This window comes from Pyxicephalus adspersus, chromosome 5, assembly GCF_032062135.1.
Source record: "Pyxicephalus adspersus chromosome 5, UCB_Pads_2.0, whole genome shotgun sequence".
Lineage (NCBI taxonomy): Eukaryota > Metazoa > Chordata > Amphibia > Anura > Pyxicephalidae > Pyxicephalus > Pyxicephalus adspersus.
The window spans coordinates 94564314-94578060 of NC_092862.1; the positions used below are offsets into that span (position 1 = coordinate 94564314).

A 13747-nucleotide genomic window follows, 5' to 3' on the forward strand; every position below is an offset into this window, starting at 1 on the left:
GAAAAAAAATGTGCAGTGAAATAAGGAAAAGCCAAATTAATACATTGGAGAAGCTTTTATACATATATACTTTATACCTAAAAACCTTATACCTAAAAGAAATGCTAAAGGTTTAGTTTTAGCAAAAAAAAAAAAAAAAAAACAGATACTCTGAAATGTAATGGGCAAAATAAGTAAAAAAAAACTAGGTAAGGTCATTTCAAATTGTTCCATTTCATTACATTGTTTTTTCCATGAGATATTTATAATATTTTTTCTTATTAACACTCCAATGCAGTTCTATGCAGGTGACATTGCGTTTTGTTATGCTTTCCACCTTCCAGTTCTGTAGGTAATTTAAGTCCCTGAGTAGCGGATCTTATAAACTTCAGTCAAGCACTAACCCTTTCTTATTTTAACCTTGGGTCTCATGAGCTCATGGTGTACAGGAAATCTGTTTATTTAATGAAACTAAAACTAATTGGATATGGAAGCCAAGATGTTACTGAAATGATAGAAAAAGGTTAATATTGTAGACAAAAGATACACTTTTGGGCATCTATTCAAATAAAATTACTTTTAAATTCTGTAATAAACTTGAATTACCTAGCCTTACACCTAAATGTGAAATAATACATTTATTTTTTAAAAATGTTAAACTGAAGTTGGAGAGAAAATCTGAACTTAATCACAATTTGAAATGAACCCATAATGTAAGAGGCTATGAGAAAAGAATTTAAAAACCATCACTGCCAAATAGTAGTTTGCATAACAAAGTGTTTCCAAACATAGATGAAAATTCCAAATGAATCAACTGAAAAATGAAATACTTCATTAAACGTTTCACTTATTCTTTTTTTTTACATATATTTATGAGTGTTTATTTTTGGACCTTAGAAGTGTCGATATCATGCAGCCTCTTTTCAGACTCTTCCTGTTTTTACATGCACTCCAGTGATGACTGCTTGCCATTGCTCAAGGAAGGTATCCTGACACAACAGTGGAAAACACAAAACGTTTATTAAAATGATTCCTTGTAGATTCTAATAATAATCCTTGTTACAGGGTGATAAGAGAGAAGCACAATTTGGGAATGTAGTCAAAGCATTATCATTCTAGAAGTGCCTAAACAAGGACCTTCATGTCACAACTACTAGGCGTAAATTAAAAATGACAAACAGTTTGTGCTATAATCAATATAAATATATAGCAGATCTTTTTTCTTCTTTTGCAAGTATCTTTATCTTATCACATTTACTTCTCCTCTTGTTATCCAAATGCTGTAATGCTGTTTGGTATGGAAGCCAGTCTGTAGCGAAATATCCCTGTGAATTGACCTATGTTTTTGACTTCCTATGAACAATCCAGCTTGTCTCCTGACTCCTCTTGCATCTGAACCCAGTAGCAAAGCTACAGATTTATGGGCCCCAATGTAAAATTTAGTCCAGGCCCCTCTTCTACACCAACTCTGTCCCACTGCTTATAAACTTTTAGCTACAGATCTATCAACCGCAGTGCTACATTTTGACTAGGCCTCTACCTATAAGGACAAACTTTCTCACATCAGAGTCCCCTCATTGCATCAAACTTACCCCTTTATGTTAGAGTGTTTCTTCACATTTGAGTCTCCCTTTCAAATCTGGATCCCTGTTCACATCACAGTTCCCCTTCACAGAGTCCCTACTAAATTAGATTCCCACTACTTTATCCAGACCCTCTTTTTTATATCAGTCATCCCACCTTTACATCACTATCCCTGACATCACATCAGAGACCTTCTTCACATCAATGACCACCCTTTTTATTACATGGGAACCCCTCCCCCCCCACAGACTTCTATAAGCACCTTCAATAGCTCACCAACAAGTGTAACTTCACCATCTGCCAGCAAAGGAGGACAGCAAAGCAGAGCTTCTACTACTGCCTTGCTTTACCAGACTCTGCAGTTGGCATCATCTAATGAAAGCCATGAAATAAAGTCTTTCCAAAGAATATGAAAATATTCTTAAAAATAAAAATCTCCTCTGCTGGCTCTGTGCAGAACAGCAATTACCAGGCATAGGTAATTATGAAGCCTAATGGTATGAAGCCTAAAGGGCACAGAGTCTCATTCTCTAGTTGCTGACCTTGGTTTCCTCCCTATTTTGTCTATTGCCTTGTGTTCTGGTACTGTTGCTGTCTGCCTAGTCTTAAACTTTTACCCTAACTTTCTATTTTACCTTTGCATTCTGATTTGGTATCTCCACTGCCCATCTGTTGCTGATCTCTGCTTGTTTTGATTACAATTCTATTCCCTGCCCTAGTTTGTGTGTCCAGTCTGTGAATCGCCATTCTACACATATTCAGATTGCTTTACACTAGCACTACAGCAATGTCAAGATCAGCTCCAGACCATTACCTGATTATTGATGTGTATTGTAGGGCACTACAATACAAAAATGCATTTTATGTGCTTTCCCATAACATATAGATCTAAATAAGCCCTTAAAATCATGAATGGTTCTATTGATAACACACTCAAATGCATGTATATATGTATTGTTGCAACCAATAATGCTGCAGTAAACACTTATTAATAGCTTAGCACACTTAGCTTAACAGTTATTTATAAGTAAACACTTATATATATATATTTTTTTTTTCTTTAGGAAACCCTGAGAAATATCTGTTTAAGAGGCTGCAATTGGTCTAATGGCTTAATGATTTTCTGCCTGCAGCTCTCCTAGACTCACCTTTAGTATAATTATTGCTCAGAGACTAGAGCAACATTGGCTACATTCCAGTCATCTGGTACCCATCCCGAATCTAATGAGAGGTTACATGCTAATGTGACTAGATCAAGAATTTCTTGTACAATTAATCTGAGTTGGAAGGATACTGTCTGGAACAAGTCATTTGTTAATATTTACTTTATCCTCTTAATTTTTTTTATCCCTTGCATATTGCGTTTGCTATTACCAAGTAACTGATCCACAAGTAGCATAATTATCCCTACCTATAAAGTATACTTAAACTATATTAGGCAAATAATATCTCTAAACCCAGAGCTATTAGTTTTAACAATCACTGAAGAATCGCCAGATTGTATAATAGTATCAGTGGTTATTGTGATTTATATTGCTATTCCCTAAAGCAAAATAATATTTCTCAGAATATGAGTTGAAATAAGGACCATACCAAGGGTAATACTTATCTGTTGTATGTTTTTGCAAAAATTACTGTAATATTTTTAATGAAAATCATTTAGAGCCCCTATTAATTTTAACCTATTGTAGTGGTAATTTATGTATTTTTATGTATTTATGTAATTTATGCATTGTGTTAATGCAGTATATTTAATTTTTGCAGCCAACAGTACTAGTGCATTAGGGTGCTTCTAACTGGTTCAGCAATGGACTACACATTTTATAGTATGCAACCATTTGTTGAAGTAATAAACAGGAAAGTTTGCATTTTACCTCAAAAATAAATAATAAAATGCCAGCCTTAACATTATTTTTAAGTTTTTTGTTTGGGTTCGAAATCCTATTCCAAATAACCCAACCATTTTTTTTTTTTTATATTTGAGTAAAGGCTTGAAACATGGACGTTTGGTTACACCATAACAGCTTATTACCAAAATAATGAAATGAATGCAAAAGTAATTCAAAGTAGGTTGATTAAGCTCATATACTGGTTAGAAGGTGAGCTGTAGGTCAAATACATAACTGTACACCTTTAAAGTAACTCTGATCTTAAAGCCGACCTAAACTCGAAACTTTTACAACCCTTTTATTTAGTAAAGTAAAAATGTTATTTATTTTTAAGTGCAACACCCTTAAAAAAAAAAAAAAGATCGGAGTGCAAAGCCTCCCAGGATACCTATGTCACACATCCCAGAAGACTCTTGGCTGTTCCTTCTGCCCATGCCCTGATCTCACAGAAGGAGCCCTTTCATTTAAAAAAATTGCCAATCACACCTGTGCAGTGCAAGATTGGGTGATGCATGCTGCATTTGCCAGTGGACACAAACCCTCAAAGAGAACCTGTGCCTTACCACTGCATGGTCCATTTTGATTGTTTATACGTTATTGTCCTTACCATTTGAGCAGGGGCAGCTTACCAATTGCACAGGGTCCCCAATGTGTCCCAGATCCAAGAGCAGAAATTTAGTATAACTTTGTCTGGTCACTGCAGTGCCCCTGGCTGCAATGCTGACATCCCTGCAGTAACTGTGTTTAGCTGTAGTACTGTATCTCCTGCACTCTGATCTGTGCAAGTCTCTGAGCTTCCCTTGCACCTCTGCACGGACACAGAAGTTGGAGGTCTTTAAATATTATACAGTACAACCAATTATTTTTCAATTGTGAATGTATCACATACCTTTGTGTGATTCTTTTATTGTTTACATATTTTAAAATACAATACAGCACATAAAAGCAAAGTGCAACCATGAAAAAAATGCATGCAATACCAAATGTTACAAGGACAGCAATGAGTCACTAATATCTTTAAAAAAAACAATTAGAGAGCAAACCAAATAACAACCAAATATAGAGACCTGAACAAACAAAAAGCAAAAAAGGAGGAAGGAGCTATGCATTCTGGAAGCATACAGAAAGGGAAAACCTCAAAGACCATAACAATCTCAAGATTCACCACAGGGAAACATATAAATCACTCTTATATGAAAAAGCTGCCTGAGATGTAGATATCAATGGGAGCAACAAGGAGAACAGAAAAGAGAGGAAGCAGAATAAAGGAGACAGAAAAGGAGAAAGAAGTTAGACTTAAAGGGGCCACCAATGATTTTTTAATGTAAGTACTTGATTGCACCACTCCACCTTGAATTCATTTTGAGAATTTAAAATCAGGCCACCACCAAAATAGTAGGAGGATGAATAGGATCTATGACTTCATGCAACCACACTATTTATTTTCATTCCTAAATATAGGTTTAGTAAGGGTTCATGGAACATACCTCACAATTTAAGATGAGAAAATATTTGCAAACCAGGGCAGGATTTGACTGATTTGTTAAAGGATTTAAACTCAAGTGTTTAAAACGCTTTATTAATCAAAATTGTTCTAGCAGGTACAAAGTTTAGATTTATTTCTCTTGATGCTCCAGTGTTTTTCCTTTAAATCTTTTATTGATTCCTGCTGCTCGGTAGCTTTGGTCTAAGTACCTAAGTGAGTTGTCAGCATCCCCTTTTGCAGTGAAATTAACATCCAATTACCAAGAACAAAGACCTTCCCCTTTGGCATTTGTTGTTGGTTTAATGTTTATTGAAGGGAATGTTTAGGCAACGTGGGTGCACAAGTGTTGGTTTATCTTTCTTGTATTGAAATTTTAGTTGTTTATGTTGGTTTGACTTTTGTTACTGAGTCTCAATATTGGTTTCTTAGTAATATGCCTTTAATGCATTTCTGGTTTTATTATCAAATGCTTTACAGAAGTAGTTGACCTACACAGATCTGTAGGTACATTGCAGGGAATGGAAATAGTTTGCTGAGGAGGCACAGAAAAAACAGCACTACAGTCAACCAACAGTAAGGTTCTCAATATCTTGGATCATGTAGGCCCTGGACTCTTGAAATATGAAAACTTTTTAAACCTGAGGGAAGAAGAGGAATGACAAATACTTGCTGTTTTCCCTTTTATTATTCATCAAACTGGTGCCTGAATGTCTTTTCCAGCTCTGGCTGGCTCCAAGGGTTTTTTCCCAATGGGAATACAGTAAAACTATGTTGCCTTGACAAAAAGACCATGTGAGGCCCTAAAATGTGTTCTTTACATGGTGACTTCTGGTCTTTCTACATTGGCAGTCATTTCAAGCACTCATCTCAAAAAACTTGAACCAGTTTACATTAGAGTGATTCTGAATAGTCTGCTCATGTAAGACTTGAAAGCTTTGAAACTGACAAAAACAAAAGTTTATAAAAATAAAACTTGAAGAACACCAACAAACAAGAACATGTTACAAAATCATTGAAACTAAAACACATTTACAAAGACTGGCTTGTAAAATGACAGTTGTATATGGGTTATATTAATGGGTATTGTTACTGAATTTACAGAAATGCAAAATATAAATAAATAGAGTAGTAGCCAAAATACAACTGATTCTAAATAAATACATGAAAGTAAGAATATTTATTTATTTAGTGATCTCCTACTTTCTGAACAGTATGCAATATGTGGAATCCATTATTAATCCACGTTTGTTTCTTTATTTTTACTTATGTTTGGTTTCTTTTTTATTTTCTGTGTAATATATTCACTTTATCCAACATCCAACATTTTGATGTAATTGGATAGTCACATGACCTAATACAGTATAAAGCATTAATAGGTGTAAAATATGTTTGTATTTATATAGCAAACTACAAAGTGCATCTTATCCTCACATCTTTTATAATGTAATAAATTATTAAATTAATGTTATTGTCAGACAGAGAAGCCTACCATCTAACGTTCTTCATTTAACTAAATTTTACAACGTAATCCCAAAGTTGGGCCTCTCTTCCCTAAATAACACCATGTAAGGTTTGCAAGTTTCCTTTCTCCAGTTGACAACTTAAGAAGCTTTTCTCTTCTTTATGTTAGGAAAATAGTTTTCTTTATAAGAATTAAGGGTTATAGAAAAAAAGTCCTCTGATGCACCTAAAGAGTGCCACTAAAAACGCTGTATGCCTAAAGCAGGCACCAGCATCCACCCTTGGATAAAGCTCACTGTCAGTTATGACCATGAACCCACCTGTATCCCAATGCATGCACAATGATCCTGGATGCAGTTCTCCCTTCTCACAGATTTCATGAATAGGGAGTGATAAGGTATATGATTCACCAGTGGAGAAGGTGCAGAGAGTCACTTCCTGATTTTTCCACTGAAACAAAATTGAGAAGGCAAGAAGTTTATTTCTCAAACACCTTGGGACAGATACACATGCATTAAAATACACACAAAAGCTTTATATATATACATAACTGACCAGTATTGACTAGTAGATTTAGATGGTGGTAACATACTGTGTTTCCCCGAAAATAAGACCTACCCCGAAAATAAGACCTAGTGTAAATCTGTCCAGTTCAGAAAAAAAACCCACCCAAAACTGTAATTCAGCCTAAAAAAATCTAAAGCTTAATACCCCCATCTAAAATGTAAAATCTTAATCTAAAGCTTAATAATCCGCACGCAAGCCCTAGCGCTCGCCCCCCCGTCCCACCCCCCCCACACGCGGGGGTCCGTAACAGCCAGCCCACCCCTGCTCAAGATCCCCCTTAACTACATACAGCAGGTCAGAGGAGAAAAAGAAAAGAAAAGAAAAGCATACATAAATTAAAAACTGGAGGACAGTACTCACCGAGTTGTGTTCTTTCCCTGTGAAGGCAGCGGGACACTGAAAGAAAGCATGTGGCAGTGCACACTCCGGAGCCGCACAAGCCAATGCTTTCTTTCTAGTTCTGGCTCCTGTCACAGGCGGAGTGATACTACGTGCACTCCGCCTGTCAGAAGCCAGAACTCGGGCTCGCGTCTTCCGAAAGGTAAGTTTTTTTTATTTTTAAGACCTACCCCGAAAATAAGACCTAATGTGTTTTTGGGAGCCAAAAAAAAATATAAGACAGTGTCTTATTTTCGGGGAAACACGGTAGATGACTCACAAAAAAAGCCTAGCTAAATTTTAACCATTTTGGATAAATGTTTTTGAAAAAGAACAGCTGACCAATGAAGGCTCAATAAAACTGCCAATTAGGAAAAAAACTTTCTGTTTTTTTGTTCTATTTGTTTTTAAATGGAGTTTCATATTTCACTTCATCTAAAGGATTTATTATTTTAGGGTGCTCAGAAACCATCAGCCATAATCAAAAGCAATGTTAATTCCTGGGACCAAGAAACATACTAATATAAATTAAAATCTCAAACTGAAGTTCTGACACTATGCTGTCCAATGACAAAAATTGTAAAATTACATGACCCTATTCAACACAGCATAGTTAAATGTGTTTCCTAGTGTTTTGACTTTATTTGGCCTTCTTCTTTTGTTGTAAGTACCAGGCTGTAAAGGCTGTAACATGCATCTCAGGAGAATGTACTGTAAGTACTGAACATGCTTTTTGAAGTGTGAAAAATGTACTATTGATTGCCTGAACTAGAAGGAAATTTTCATGTTTCTCAAGCACAAACATTATGCAATTTTTTCAACCTATATATTTACAAATCAATTTTCCTTTTACTTTGAGAAATCAAAGACTTATCAACATCAGGTTATCCTTGATTCACCTAAACCAGTCAAACATAATTCACATTTGCCATTTCACCAGTATTATTAGGTTGGCAGCTAACATCATACAAAATCCAAATATACAACTTCTAGTTCCCAGCCTAGATTAACAAAAAAACATCTAATATCACACAATGAAAGTAAATTAACAAACTCCCTGACTTTGGAGTATCCATGGGGAGTGCCTACCCAACCTCTTGTTTTCTTTTTTGAACAATTATCTTTAGTAAATGATTCAGGCCAAAGTGTTAAAGACCATCCCCAACATTCTGTGCAGTATACAAAAATAAAAATCAGTTTGAACATGTTCCTTGCATATATTGCCTAGGTATATCCAGAAATGACAAGAAATGTAGTTTTAGTTTGGCAATAGTCTAGTATAAGTATAGTATATTGGTATTATTATTGCTAATATTTGTGCTAATGTTTTATTAAATATGATATTTTTTTGTTATGTGATAATTTTTTATTAAAAACTTACTTAAGAGGATGGGGTACAACCACCACTATATTTCTTGGTAGACTAAATAGTGGTGGTTAAGATGGGTATTCCTTTTTAGAGCCAGATTTTTGATGTCAAAATCAAAAATTGATGTCCAAACCAAATTTGATGTCTAGATTTTTGATGTCCAAATCAAACATTGAGGGGATTGCCCCTCCCTTCCCAGGGATAACCCCCCCTCCCAGGAAAATGTAGTATAGACCACTCAATGCAGAATCTTCAGTGTAGACCCTCATTACAGACCCTTTGTGCAGACCATCCACTGTATACATTTTCAGCTGAGTAAGGGAACAAGCTACAGTTTCATTTTTTGTCCTTGGGCCGGGGGGGGGGGGGGGGGACTTAATCTCTGCCTTGCAAATAACGCTACCTGAGACTGTAGGCTGACCTCACTTCATGGTAGTCTGCCACTGCTAATACTGTATCTTGCTAAGCACATATATTAGTTAAGTTCAGTAATTATATAGTTGCCTTATAAACAACTCAAAAATTGTACAAATGTTGTACAATTAACACTGACTCTTTAAGTTGACAGTGGTGAATCACAGAGCATTTTGCCCCCACTAACTTTTTGCAGTGCAGTGGTGTTCATATAGTGGCCCGACATGTCACCCTGTCTTGTGATCATCCTGGAGAGGAATCTGCCATTTTTACACAACTTCCCAAATGGCCCATTCCCAGGCATAATTTTTTTATTTCTTTCAGTAGAAATCATGACACTGTATTACTCCAAACTTTGGGTGGTTTTCTAGTCTTCAAGGCCTTACTTATATTCCTTTTATATTTACAAATATTTGCATGTGTTTTCATTTATGTTGTATAAACTTTATCCCTCCCACCAGATATTATACATGTGCTGCACAGATTCACGTTATTTACTATTATTACCTGATTAAGTAAATTAACCTTATTGTGTTAATATTTTAAGATTCACCTTATTTACTATTATTCACCGTGCTAAGTGAACAACCAACAAGTTATTCTAACAAACGAACTGTGAGAAAGAAATAGTTTACTGGATCAAATGTGTGCCATCAATAGAATATGCAACCAATTAGAATCCTTATTTTATTGCCCCTATCAAAGTTGGAAGTTGTCTGAATACTTTAGATAATTACACATTATCTTGGTAATACATTGGGCAATTGCACATTATATTTTTAAATACTTCTGATAAATAAGTCCCTTTATGGTTCACAAACAGGTAAGGCATTGTAGCATGTTTTCTATTTTGGTCAATGCCATGGGATTAAAGGTATTTGTAGACTTAATTTCACATCCTTTTCTGGAATGCTAGATAGAAAACAGCACATCTGTGTTATGCCATTACATTTTAGCAACCCATTAGACAACAGCCTATCACAGGGCTGCACTTGGATCCGTGGCATTGCCTTTAGTTTAGTGTTCTATTTCCATGGCATACTTGTAATTGCACAGCTATCAATACTATCAGATTGCTGGCAGTGACTGCGGCACCAAAGAGACTCAACAACAGATTTAGCACATAATGACCCCACATAAAATAGCAACTTCTGTGTGGATAACCTCATGGGAATAGACATGAAGAAATAAATATTTGAAGGCCAATGCCTTTATAAAACAAACCAGTAGCTAAAACAAAAAACAAAAGCTTGACATATTGCTTATATTTGCAAAGCTACAGCACTCTCTTGAGTTTTTCTGAAATGAACCAAAAGAAACAAAACATGGAATATCAGTTGGCAATTATTTTTCCCTAAAACAATGACTTCATATGATAAGAACACAAAAATAGTTTGCTGTGTAAAAAAATAAAATGAAATGCATTTACACAGCAAGCAATGTACTCCTATATTTATTATTACATTGTATAATATCAAAATAATAATTTTACAATGTTTGCCCTTTTGAACAGAGATTTAGAAGTGGTCGCAGGTTGTTGTAATTCTGAGTATTGTTGTATGGGAGGTATCTGATTTTAATGTAATGCGTGTTTTATGGACTAAATAATATGTTTTCCTAAATAAATTTTGTATTCAAAAATAGAAGATGACAAAGGAAGGGCAAGAATGGGAAACCTCTGTCACTTGTGATATAGCTGGAATATTACTAAATAGTTTAATTTCCATCTCTATTAATAAAAAGGACTATAAAACATGTATCCAACAGACACTTTAAGGAGTGGTATATGTCCTTTGAACATGTCCTTAGAACTAAAAGTGTAAAAGAGCCACATATGAAAAGAATAGAAATCTTTCATGTTTTCATAGTTTAGATGTCATCTCCTTTAGATAAATGGTGCATCATTTCTTTTGCCTGGGCATGACTGTCTCGTGATAGATTATTTACAGTGACAGTTGTGAAACATTGAGTATGACAGTCAGTAACAGATTATCTACAGTAATATGTCTCAGTATTATAGTTACTGGGAGATTCTCCATTGTGACATCAGTCACTATGACAATTGATGATTTCGCATTTGCCCTATTTCAGTGTGTACTCTGCCTAGGTAGATTGTTCTCACTTTAGATTATATTCAGTGATATTAATTGGTGTTATAGTCAATGGCAGATGTAGCGACTTTAGGCAATATAACAAGATTTATGCAGTGATGTTAGGTGCTACAAAAGTTGAAAATTGAAGATTTTGTACAATGGCATTGGCTTGCTTCTAAGCTAGGAAAACAGATTGCATGATAGCAGCAGATAGTATAGACATAGACAAAGCTTGATTAAGACTGAGGAGTCCCAAGAGGATGAACAGGTTTGCCCCCTCCCCAATAAATAAGCCTGCATTAAGTTGTTAACCAACCGACCGTTAAACCCGACCTTGGTTCGGGTTTATCGATTTTGCAAAAATCGATAAACCCGAACTTTTCTCACTATTTAAATCCCCTCACTTACGCTGCGATGATCCGTTCTGTTCCAGCGTCGATCGCTAAAAAAAAATACTCCCCTTCTCCCCACAGCTCCTCCGGACACGTCTTCTATCTTCTTTCTTCATCCGGCGAGTACAGTGACGATCACCGGGGTTTCCCAGTGACGTCGCTGCATGCGTCAGTGCGGCGGGAGGCGGGCGGGAAATTTAAAATCCTTTGCATTGAACTCAATACAAAAAAGCTGTATTGAGTCCAATACAAAGAAATCCTTATATAATATATATATAATTGTATTATATATATATATTATATTAGTTACTGCACAGGTACATTTCATTATACACTATTTTTTTTTTTAAACTTTTTTTTTAAGATTTTTTTTTATGTTTTATAAAAAAAAATTTATTATTATATTTATAAAATTTTGGACATATTTCGGTGAGTTATGCGGTAATTCGGTGAATTATAAGTAAATATTGAGTAATTCAGTGAATTATACCCTACAATCTAAAATAAATTTTCATGCAAAAAAATTAACACTTTTTGCATGGAAGTTTGGAAAGAATTAGAATACCCGGCATTCGTGTAAGCGTCCCTCGGCGATTCCTGATGATGTCTGTGCGTGCGCCCGTCGATGGGGGTGGTAGCGGGAAATTCAAATATTTTGTTTTTGATTCAATACAAAGTCCTGTATGCAATCCAATACAAAATAATACAAAATTTATTTCTGTGGTTTTGTCTATAGGTATGTGACGTTGGACTCTGTTTTAAAATTTACCACACTAGGAAGGTGTTTTAGAAAAATATATTACTATACAGTATACCGAATTATCGCATTTTCAGTATTTTTCATTTATTTATGTATTCTTGTTTAAGCTGATTTTTGTGTCTTTTATTTAATTTTATTAAAAGTAATTTTTTTTTTTTTTACATGATTGTGTGTTTCAAACTTTTTTTATATTCATGATATCCACTAGAACCCTGTTCAGACATATTTCTGTAAGTTACAGGTCTACAATTTAAAAAAATGTCATGAAAAACAGTGTACCGCTTTTGGTACAGAAATCTAGACATTAGTGTAACGCCCAGGAGGTTAAATACCAAACAGATCTACACATTTAAAACCTTTTACAGATCATGTGTATAACCAAAGTGAGGGCCTGGAAATGATTCTTTGTCATTTGTGTGTACGCTATACATACATATATTGTGCCTGATTTACTAAAGCTCTCCAAGACTGGAGAAGATTGACTATCATGGAGAACCTGGACGATTTTTTAAAAATTATTTGCTATTAGTTGGCAAATGTTTTCAATCTTGAACCAGATCTATTTCAGGTATGCTGTAAGTGTGTTTTGTAATAGGCATTTAGGTATGTATGAACTTTTTAACTGCATTCTGGGCTTTTTGTTTGTTTGTTTTTTATTTTACAATTTAACTATTTTTTTAATTTTTAAAATATTGTAAAATACTTTTTTATATGACAAAATAAAGGTAGAAGGAGATGTCTGTTACTAAGACATTCTGGAGTACCTCATCTGTTGCTGCCCAGATTGTAAAGCTGTGAACCCAGAAGTGCCTAAAGTTAAGCTTCCAGATTCAGCTTGGCTTCTGTTCACTAAACCCAACTGCTTTCCATCCTGATATGTCATGTATCACTTTTGAAATTAGAAAGTGGATGGGTTAAAGGAATTTAGTAAAACGCAATAAGGCAATGCTAACAACACTCAGTTCACAAAAATGTAGTATGTTGTAAGCCCACAACAGGACTAGTGTTGATGTTTGAATTCGGGTTGTCCCTATATTCGACCCGAATATGGCTGTTCGAATTCGGGTATACCCGAACCGAATTTTGCTGCATTCGACAGCAAAAATTCGGGAAAAAAAAAAAATGTTTTTTTTTTCTTTAATTCGTTATTTTGTAGGTGTTGCTGAGGAAAGGGAAATCCTGATCAGGCTTTCCCTTTCTTCAGGGAGCAGAGCAATCAGCGGAGCTTTACTTTCCCTTTCCTCAGGGAGCAGAGCAATCAGCGGAGCTTTACTTTCCCTTTCCTCAGGGAGCAGAGCAATCAGCGGAGCTTTATGCTGACAGCTCTGCTCCCCTGATCCTGGAGGCAATACGAGGGCAATAGAAGTTGAATGGA

The 13747-nt window shown here is 35.3% G+C and overlaps 1 long non-coding RNA gene across 1 annotated transcript in view; it reads left to right on the forward strand.

The window, feature by feature from the left end:
• The first annotated feature begins 4665 nt into the window (after positions 1 to 4665).
• The window catches only part of LOC140332042 (uncharacterized), a 230255-nt gene continuing 221173 nt past the window's right edge, over positions 4666 to 13747 (forward strand). Inside the window, exon 1 of the long non-coding RNA XR_011921029.1 lies at positions 4666 to 4776. This is a non-coding gene — a long non-coding RNA (uncharacterized lncRNA). The remainder of the gene's footprint in view (positions 4777 to 13747) is intronic.